Source organism: Phyllobates terribilis, unplaced genomic scaffold (assembly GCF_046119375.1).
Source record: "Phyllobates terribilis strain yellow unplaced genomic scaffold, ASM4611937v1 Scaffold_60__1_contigs__length_8166268, whole genome shotgun sequence".
In the NCBI taxonomy this organism is placed as follows: Eukaryota; Metazoa; Chordata; class Amphibia; order Anura; family Dendrobatidae; genus Phyllobates; species Phyllobates terribilis.
The window spans coordinates 164,505-176,097 of record NW_027362820.1 but is presented as its reverse complement, the minus strand read 5'-3'; positions in this window follow the sequence as shown (position 1 = coordinate 176,097).

Sequence of the window (11,593 nt, the reverse complement as noted above, 5' to 3'; positions counted from 1 at the left end):
GACAAACCATGCCAGAAAATTGATGAGAGACTAGAGGGATCTTGCCTCAGGGAGAATCTACATGTGGAAAAAGTCTGTACCTTCAGGCAGCAATAGAGCTCGCACTCCCTCATTATCATCTAACCCACAGACTAGCGAGGCTTCTGACGCCTCCTCTTCCGTCTCTGGTTCGGTAGTTTCTACTCCTAAACGGAAACGTGAACTACGGTTTCCTCCCAACAAGCGCAATTATACCTACGCACCAGAGGCGAGAGACAATTTAAAGGTAATCAATTTAAGTGCTCATTCTTTTTCTGAGATGGAGTTGTCAATATTAAAGAAAGGTCTAATGTTTTGCCCTACGGCTCAATTTGATAGATTTTCAGCCATCAAAGACTTGCACCTCTTTGCAAGGAAATTATTATTTAAACGACACTTCCATGATGAAACTACATCTCGCTTATTCCCCACAGAGACGGAACAAGTGGCGCTAGCTGATCTTGAAGTACTGGCGGAGGAACATAACGATCAAATAGAGGGTAAGATCCCTCCATCTATCAAACCACGCTCTCAGAAATTTCCTCCTCTGTCCACTTGCTCAACCATTGAGGTATTTGTCAAAATGGTGAGCAAGGACTTTGAAAATATTCCCCGATATCCAACACGGGATAACTTAACGAGAGATGAGAGACAATGTCTCCAGAAATTGCGGAAATATTCTGACGTCGTATTTAAACCAGCAGATAAGGGTAGGAATGTGGTGATCTGGCCCAAATCTATGTATGAGGAAGAAGCGTTCCGTCAACTTAAAAATCCGGAATGCTATAAAAAGTTGACCTTTAACCCCTTGGGTAAATATCAAAAGGAATTAGGTTCCATCTTACAATCTGCCAGAGATACTGGTGCTATCTCCAAGGAACTATACTTAGCATTACAGGTCAGTGAACCTGTCATTCCCACCCTATATCTTCTACCTAAGATACACAAAAATTGTCAGACCCCACCGGGAAGGCCAATAGTATCAGGGAGGGGTAATTATCTGGAAAATGTTAACCGCTTCATTGATGCTGAACTCCAGCCCCTGGTGGAGCTGTTACCTTCATTTACGAAGGATACCTCAGAATTTTTAAAGAAAATTGATGGACTCCACATAGGCATAGATACCATATTGGTGACATGCGATGTGGAGTCGCTGTATACCAACATCCCTCACGTTGATGGTATTCAGGCTACCCAATTCTTTGTTCAGTCCTCTTCTAAGACATTGAATATGGTGAACTTTATCAGCCAACTACTTGAGTTCACCCTATCGCATAATTTTTTTCTATTTAAGGAATCCTTCTACCTGCAGCTCCAGGGCACCGCCATGGGGGCATCTTTTGCTCCGGCGTATGCCAATCTGTTCCTGGGGCTGTGGGAGAGGGATCTATTTTTGTCAGATCTGTATCCTTCGATTGACCGCGTCCTTTTTTGGACGCGGTACATCGATGATATTTTCTTGATCTGGCAGGGTACTGATATAGAATTACACCATTTTATGGATAGCCTGAATCAAAATCATTTGAATATTCATTTAACATACCAGAGTGATAGGAGCTCTATAGAGTTTCTGGACGTTAAAATCTACAGGGACTACCAAAATTGCCTGCAATCTTCCCTGTTCCGTAAAGATACAGCAGTGAATTCTTTACTGCTGGCGTCTTCATCACATCCCCCTCCAATGATCCGGTCGATACTGGTGGGCCAATTTCTCAGATTGAGAAGGATATGCTCTAACGATGTTGACTTTTTACAACAGGCTGATATATTGAAAATAAAATTCCTGGAAAGAGGGTACAGCCGTCGTTCTATCAAAAGGGCTTTTAATAGGGCCAGACACACCTCTAGGCATTCGGCCTTATATGCAAAGAATACGAAGGTGTCTGACAAGACTGTCAGATTTATTACTCAACATCATGGACAGATCAATCTGATGCGTCACTTCTTGGATAAATCATGGCCCATTCTACTATCAGATCCAATTTTAGCTAAATATTTAAGTCCAAAACCAAACATCACTTTTCGCAGATCACGGAATTTACGTGATGAACTAGTAATAAGTCATTATATAAATATATCTACATCATTTCTATCTAGAGCTAAAGTACACAACGGCTGCCGTCCCTGTGGGAAGTGTGTAGCCTGTCCCAATGTGGGGAGATCGGATAGATTTCACAGCTCAGATGGACTTACTGAATATAACATTCAACATCATATTACATGTTCTTCCACGGCTGTGGTATATTATGCTACATGCCCATGCTCACTGATCTATGTGGGGCTAACAACCCGCCAATTAAAGGTAAGGGTACGTGAACATGTTCTTGGTATTGCTGCAGCAAAGGAAATTAATGATCTGTCCCTCTTGAAGACATTACCAAGACATTTCAAGCAGTTTCATGAATGTGATGCTTCATTGCTTAAGGTCATTGGCATCGATTTGATTCCATCAAACATTAGAGGGGGAAAAATCAGTAAGTTGCTGGTCCAGCTTGAAACTCGCTGGATCTGGACACTCAAAACAGTATGTCCATACGGGTTAAATGAAAACATTAGCTATGTCCCATTCCTGTGATCCACATAGTCCTTGAACCTATGTCGTGTTTTTGTTTTTAATGTATGTTTTTATGAGGTTTTAACTTTCTTCTTTTTATACTTTCCTTATTTAGCGTACCACTGATGTGATCTTTGCTGTTATCATCAGACTGGGGCCTCGCATATCATGGTGGACTATGGATTGAAAACTGGATATTGCCACAGTGTTTTATTTCCATCTATTTATGTATTTTTGCATATATATTTATTTATTTATATATTATTAATTTTTTTTCCCCCTTTCTCTTCTTGTCCTTTCTTCTTTCTGTCTTCTTGTTCTCTCCCCTTTCCCCCCTTCTTTCTTTCTTGGTTTCCTCCCCCTTTCCTCTCCCCCCCCCCCCTTTCCTGCCCTTCTTCTTCCTTCCCTTCTTGTCCTCTTTCTTTTCTTTCTTGTTCTTTCTCTTTTTTCCTTTTTCTCTTTTCCTTTTGTTCTTTTACATCACATTCATTCATCTATGTCGTCCGGTACATGCATTATTATTTTTTGCAAAATATGACATACCACCATTGTGTATAGATGTATAACACTTTTTAATTTTTATGATCTGAGCATATGATATGTATTTATTTATTATATTATATGTATTTATTTACTGTATTTATATATTGATATTACTATATATTTATTCTTATGATGTATCTTGTTTTTTCATGTTGTATGTATCACGTATTATTCGACTGTGGTGTGTGGTTCCTTGTTTATTGACACATCTAATACTGATGTGTATATCATTGATTATCTATACCATCTGTATATTATGATAGATGGTATTGACGGCTTTGTAGATGTTTTTTATCCTGCAATAGCATGGCACTTCGCAGCAGGATTAGATCAGGCATTTTTCGTGATTGTTCTTCTTCTCTTTTCTTTTGGTTTCTCTCCCCCCTCACTCTTTCCTTGTCCATCTTCACTCCTATCCCTTTTTCTCTTTGTTTCACATTCCCCCTTAATTTCTATTGTGTATTCTTATTATCTTTTCTATTTTCTTTATGGATTCTCTATACCCCATGATTGCGATGTAAATGGTCTCATGTTCCCCTTCCATTCTTAATTCGCTGAGTATACAATACGATAATTTCTATGTGAAGCGTGCCGGTTACTGTGTGTATCCGGTTACTATGGGGACCTGGTTGGCGTGGCGCGCATGCTCAGTCCGTGTTCCGGGGAGCTGTGATGCGTGCGTCTCTATGTGTCAGGTGACTCGGGTCTTTTGACCCGACGTCAGCTGATGCATGACGCGGCGCTCGCGGCTTCCGGTTCCTCCGGGCTGCGCATGCGCACATTACGAACGCCTCTTGCTACATTCACCAGCATAACAGCTGGGTGCACGTGTTTCCACGCGATTGCACCTTGAGGTCACATTAATTATGTATGCCCCGGATTCCATTGGTCACACTTACCTTTATATACGCGGTGGTTCAGTTGGACGGTACCCCCTGACGAAGGACTTGCTGTCCGAAACGCGCGTCGGGGTTTGCCGCATGTGCCATCCACATAAGCTGCTGTAGACACAGGTATACTATTTTCTCTTTTACTGACTATATGCTGTCACCTATTCATTTAGTATTGACCGTCTAGATGCATTTGATATGGATATGGTCACAATGATGGTGCACATGGTACCTTTATATTTATGAGATGGCTTGATGTCTGTCTCTGTTCCTGGTCTCCTAGGTGGTATTCACCATATGCCAAATGGAGCTTTAACATTTGTCTGATATGTATACCTGTTGTACTACTATCTATATGTGTTAATGCAGCTCACTATGTAACTTCCATTATATGATTTCTGTTTGTGTTTGGTCACTGCAATGCGGTTTTTCCTTTTGCATGTAGTGCCACGTGTTGCCGTTACGATAATAAAAGTCTTTTATGTATCCTTTGCCCTATTGGACCTATCATTCGGTGGTTCTCGTTTATCTTATCCTGCATAAGGGGCATAATGGGGGCATTACACTGTGTGGAGGCATCATACATCCTGCATAAGGGGCATTACACTGTGTGGGGGTGTCATACATACTGCATAAGGGGCATAATGGGGGCATTACACTGTGTGGGGGCATCATACATACTGCATAAGGGGCATAATGGGGGCATTACACTGTGTGGGGGCATCATACATACTGTATAAGGGGCATAATGGGGGCATTACACTGTGGGGGGCATCATACATACTACATAAGGGGCATTACACTGTGGGGGCATCATACATACTGCGTAATGGGCATAATGGGGGCATTACACTGTGTTGGGGCATCATACATCCTGCATAAGGGGCATAATGGGGGCATTACACTGTGTGGAGGCATCATACATCCTGCATAAGGGGCATAATGGGGGCATTACACTGTGTGGGGGCATCATACATACTGCATAAGGGGCATAATGGGGGCATCATACATACTGCATAAGGGGCATAATGGGGGCATTACACTGTGTGGGGGCATCATACATACTGCATAAGGGGCATAATGGGGCATTACACTGTGGGGGGGCATCATACATACTGCATAAGTGGCATAATGGGGGCATTACACATACTGTATAAGGGGCATGATGGGGGCATTACACTGTGAGGAGCATCATACATACTACATAAGGCGCATAATGGGGGCATTACACTGTGGGGGCATGATACATACTGCGTAATGGGCATAATGGGGGCATTACACTGTGTTGGGGCATCATACATCTTGCATAAGGGGCATAATGGGGGCATTACACTGTGTGGGGGGCATCATACATACTGTATAAGAGGCATAATGGGGGCATTACACTGTGGGGGCATCATACATCCTGCATAAGGGGCATAATGGGGGCATTACACTGTGTGGGGGCATCATACATACTGCATAAGGGGCATAATGGGGGCATTACACTGTGTGGGGGATCATACCTACTGCATAAGGGGCATAATGGGGGCATTACACTGTGTGGGGGGGCATCATACATACTGTATAAGAGGCATAATGGGGGCATTACACTGTGTGGGGGGCATCATACATACTGTATAAGAGGCATAATGGGGGCATTACACTGTGGGGGCATCATACATACTACATAAGGGGCATAATGGGGGCATTACACTGTGTGGGGGCATCATACCTACTGCATAAGGGGCATAATGGGGGCATTACACTGTGTGGGGGGCATCATACATACTGCATAAGGGGCATAATGGGGGCATTACACTGTGTGGGGGGCATCATACATCCTGTATAAGAGGCATAATGGGGGCATTACACTGTGTGGGGGCATCATACATACTGTATAAGAGGCATAATGGGGGCATTACACTGTGGGGGGCATCATACATACTGCATAAGGGGCATAATGGGGGCATTACACTGTGTGGGGGCATCATATATACTGCATAAGGGGCATAATGGGGGCATTACACTGTGTGGGGGCATCATACATCCTGCATAAGGGGCATAATGGGGGCATTACACTGTGTGGGGGCATCATACATCCTGCATAAGGGGCATAATGGGGGCATTACACTGTGGGGCAGTAAAGGGGTCCTGTACTATGAGAACAATACGTTTCCTCCCTTCCTGTCTCCATAGTTGGGTCGTATGTATCTATTACAGGAAACAGAACAAAAACCTTATGATTCTTATAAAGGGGCAACACAAGACCCCAAAAGAGTCTCCGTGCTGAAGGGGTTAATGCCCCCTGCGCCCAGTAATGGGGTCTCTACATACCTCCACCTGCAGAGCCGCCACCACATATATGGCTGCTCTGTGCGCACAGGAGCTGTGATGAGGTCACAGGAGGGGAGGAGTCAGGGGTCACATGATCAGGGGCCTCAGTGGATGCAGGACTCTGCTGTGCTGGTTGTCATGGTGCTGGATGAGCTGAAGTTTATGTGTGGGGTCAGGAGGGGTTTACAGTGTGGATGTAGCAGAGCCGCGTGTGTACGAGGTGTACGGAGCGGAGCCGCGTGTGTACGAGGTGTACGGAGCAGAGCCGCGCGTGTACGAGGTGTACGGAGCGGAGCCACGTGTGTACGAGGTGTACGGAGCGGAGCCGCGTGTGTACGAGGTGTACGGAGCAGAGCCGCGTGTGTACGAGGTGTACGGAGCGGAGCCGCGTGTGTACGAGGTGTACGGAGCAGAGCCGCGCGTGTACGAGGTGTACGGAGCGGAGCCACGTGTGTACGAGGTGTACGGAGCGGAGCCGCGTGTGTACGAGGTGTACGGAGCAGAGCCGCGTGTGTACGAGGTGTACGGAGCAGAGCCGTGTGTGTACGAGGTGTACGGAGCGGAGCCGCGTGTGTACGAGGTGTACGGAGCGGAGCCGCGTGTGTACGAGGTGTACGGAGCGGAGCCGCGTGTGTACGAGGTGTACGGAGCGGAGCCGCGTGTGTACGAGGTGTACGGAGCGGAGCCGCGTGTGTACGAGGTGTACGGAGCGGAGCCGCGTGTGTACGAGGTGTACGGAGCGGAGCCGCGTGTGTACGAGGTGTACGGAGCGGAGCCGCGTGTGTACGAGGTGTACGGAGCGGAGCCGCGTGTGTACGAGGTGTACGGAGCGGAGCCGCGCGTGTACGAGGTGTACGGAGCGGAGCCGCGCGTGTACGAGGTGTACGGAGCGGAGCCGCGCGTGTACGAGGTGTACGGAGCGGAGCCGCGCGTGTACGAGGCGTACGGAGCGGAGCTGCGCGTGTACGAGGTGTACGGAGCGGAGCCGCGTGTGTACGAGGCGTACGGAGCGTAGCCATGTGTGTGCGAGGCGTACGGAGCGTAGCCATGTGTGTACGAGGCGTACGGAGCAGAGCCGCGTGTGTACGAGGCGTACGGAGCGGAGCCGCGCGTGTACGAGGTGTACGGAGCGGAGCCGCGCGTGTACGAGGTGTACGGAGCGGAGCCGCGCGTGTACGAGGTGTACGGAGCGGAGCCGCGCGTGTACGAGGTGTACGGAGCGGAGCCGCGCGTGTACGAGGTGTACGGAGCGGAGCCGCGCGTGTACGAGGTGTACGGAGCGGAGCCGCGCGTGTACGAGGTGTACGGAGCGGAGCCGCGCGTGTACGAGGTGTACGGAGCGGAGCCGCGCGTGTACGAGGCGTACGGAGCGGAGCCGCGCGTGTACGAGGCGTACGGAGCGTAGGCATGTGTGTGCGAGGCGTACGGAGCGTAGCCATGTGTGTGCGAGGTGTACGGAGCGTAGCCATGTGTGTACGAGGTGTACGGAGCGGAGCCGCGTGTGTACGAGGCGTACGGAGCGTAGCCATGTGTGTACGAGGCGTACGGAGCGTAGCCATGTGTGTGCGAGGTGTACGGAGGGGAGCCGCGCGTGTGCGAGGTGTACGGAGCGGAGCCGCGCGTGTGCGAGGCGTACGGAGCGGAGCCGCGCGTGTGCGAGGCGTACGGAGCGGAGCCGCGCGTGTACGAGGCGTACGGAGCCGCGCGTGTACGAGGTGTACGGAGCGGAGCCGCGCGTGTGCGAGGCGTACGGAGCGGAGCCGCGCGTGTACGAGGCGTACGGAGCCGCTTGTGTACGAGGTGTACGGAGCGGAGCTGCGCGTGTGCGAGGCGTACGGAGCGGAGCCGCGCGTGTACGAGGCGTACGGAGCCGCTTGTGTACGAGGTGTACAGAGCAGAGGTTTTATTCGATAATCTCGTTCTGCCATTTGGATTCTCCGATGCACCAACAGCTATGCAGAAAGCTATTACTAGGCTTTTTTAGTGCCCATCTATGAATAATTATATTAAAGATTTTGTATCTGCCTGTGAAGTTTGCGCACACGCTAAAGTCTGTTATAACAGTCCGGGTGCAGTATTGCCTCCATTGCAATTCCAGAAAGACAGTGAACTCATCTGTCCATGGATTTCATCATGGATTTGCCTCTGTCTGGTGGGAAGACTGTCTTTGGGTGGCTGTTGACCGATTCATTAAACGGGCTCATTTTGTTCCTTTGTCAGAGGATTACCTAATGCAGAGACATTCTCCAGGTTTTTTATTTCTCATAAAGTAAGGCTACATGGGATCCCTCTTAACATTGTGTTTGATAGGGGAGTGCAATTTGTCTCCAAATTCTGCAGAGCTTTTTGTAATAAACTGGGAATTAATTTATTTTCCTGTGCCTACCACCCTGAAACCAATGATCAGACAGAAAGGACTCAATCTCAATAACAAATTTTAAGGTGTTTTGTTGCAGCTCAGTGTTTTGTTGTGACTTCATTCTTACTTCTTGCTGGGTTTGCCTTTAAGGCCACCACCCCACTATTAGTATTTGGTCAGTATTTTTTCCCAGGAATGGTAGCCCAAACCAGGAGTGGGTGATAAATGCAGAATTGGTGACTTGTTTCTATTATACCTTTTCTCTGATTGTTCTTCACCTGGTTTTGGCTCCCACTCCCGAGGAAAGATACTGACCGAATACTGATAGTGGGGCCGTGGCCCAATAGTCGGATCAGTCAGTCTGCTGGAACCTCGCCGTTTTATTGTAATTATGGTGATCATCCCCATTTTTTTGAATTTTCCTTTCTCTTTCCTGTTTGTCCTTTGTTGGCCATTTCTTGACCCGTAATAAGTGCTCCCTAGTCCTTAGTATGGTCTTTGGAAAGAATAAGTCAGCTAGAGCTAGTCGCCATCTTGCTCTCCAGAGACCCCCGAGCATCTCCAAGGAATAATCGTAAATCATCGGCAAACAATGCCACCTTCTCTTCCTTGGTCCCATATTTAAATCCATTAATCTCAGACATTTTACTAATTGCTGCCGCAAGAGGTTCAGTTGCTATTGAAAACAATTGAAAGACAGGGGGCATCCTTGTCTTGTACCTCTGTGCAACAAAAATCGATTAGCCATAGAGCCATTCGCTCTTATTTTGGCCTTTGAGTCCGAATAAAGCAATTGCACCCATTATATAAATTTGTCACCAAAGCCCATCTGCCGCAATGTAGCCCACAAATGTGGCCATTCTACACTGTCAAAGGCCTTAGCTGCGTCCAAAGACAGGATCACCCTTTGACAAATATTATCAGCCCTTGCTTGTATATTAATGTAAAGCCTTCTGAGATTGATCGCTGTGGACTTATTGGGCATAAACCCAGACTGATCGGGGTGTATTATTGAGATTACTTTTGAGAGTCTGTTAGCATGAAGTTTGACGTCTACTGTTAAAAGAGAGATGAGTCTATAGGATGCCGGCAAGCTGGGGGTCTTGTCTTGTTTAGGTAACACTGTAATTATGGCTTCGTGCATGGATGTGGCAATGATCCTCCTTTGAATTGTATACATCTAATAATACTGGTAGTAAATCTTACTTATATCTCTTATATACTTCCACTGGAAGAACGTCCATTCCCGATGCTTTATCGTTGGTCATTGAGCTCAGTTCCAATTCTAGCTCTTCTACATCAAGTAGTTCATCTAATAAATTCTGAGAGTCTAAGGAAAGGACCGGGAGCTGAGCTTTATCTAGGAAGGTCTGGGTCAGTTCTTCTGAGGGTTGAACCTGAGAAGTATACAGCTTTGCATAGTATTCCTCCAACACTTTCAGTATGTCCACTGTGGACTGTTCCACATTACCCTCCCTAGTCTGCAGACTGGATATAAAGGCGGGGTCCCTCTGGGCGGCAGCTATCACAGATATAAGTGACCTGGTCTATCCCCCTCTTCACAATATTGCATCTTGTGAAACATTTTCTTCCTTCCTGCGGCTGCAATGTTCCCTGATTCAGCAGGTCCTGAGCTGCTTTCAGCCTGTTTTGCGCAGCCGTCATTGGATCTGTAATCATCGCACTCTCTGCATCTCCCAATTCCTGAAACACCAATTGATCCTGCTGCTTAGTCCGGGATTCAGCTGCTGAGATTTCTGTTATAAATATTCCTCTAAGGTCGGCCTTCATGGCTTTCCATACATAGAAAATAGAAGTTGTATTTTTATTAATCACAAGATTCTCCTTTAGTTTCCAATCAATTTTCTCAAGGTCTATAACTTGCAACCAAAAGGGGTTAATTTCCCTGTGGGTCTGTACTGCATTTGGGGATTAAGCTTAGAGAGACACAGAGGAGAATGATGGGATAGCGCTCTGGGCAGGAGCTGGAGTCAGATATAAGACCCTGCATCAGTTCATTTACAAGAGCCAAATCCATTCTCCACAAAGAGGAGAACGTGGACAAGAAGCAGGAGTATTGGTATACATTAGGAGGACGGGCTCTCCAAAGAGCAATTAAAGATGTCTCCTTAAGTGACCAAAAGGGGTACAATTGCCTTTTACCCTCTTAGCTTCATGTCTCCCTCTATCCCAGAGAGAGTCCGGTATATTATTAAAGTCCTCTATTATAATATAGGGGATTTGTAAGAAGCAGGAAATAATAGTGAGAATTTTATGTATGATTCTCCTGGAATATGGTGGTGGTATGTAGACAGATTATTAATAGAGACTTAGTAATAACTTACAGAACAAACATACGTACTGACCCTCTGCATCTGTTATCACTTTAAGATGCTCATATTGGGAGGGGGATGGGGGCCATGCATGCAGGGAGGAGCATGGAGGCCATACATCCAGGGAGGATGATGGAGGCCATACACGCAGGGAGGGTAAACGCCTTTTAGTGCCACATGAAAGGTGTGTGAGAATTTTTCTATTTTCTATTTTCCTGTATGTATGAGCGCATGTGTAATTTGCTATGTATAGTAGAGATCAGATGATCGAAACTTCAAGTAAAAAATACAGTATAAAGTGAAAAGCTATCTAATCCCTGCATGTGTGATACTCCCCAGACCCGTGTATCTAATCAAATCATCATACATGATACTCCACAGAGCGGTGTATCTAATCCCATCATCATTTGCGTTGTTCCCCAGACCGATGTATTCAATTCCATTATCATGCGCGATACTCCCCATCGGCCTCCACAGAGTAGAATGCACTCCCCATTGGCCTCCACAGAGTAGAATGCACCCCCCCATCGGTCTCTATACACTATAATGAACTCATTGTTCTCCCGCTACCCCGGTCTCT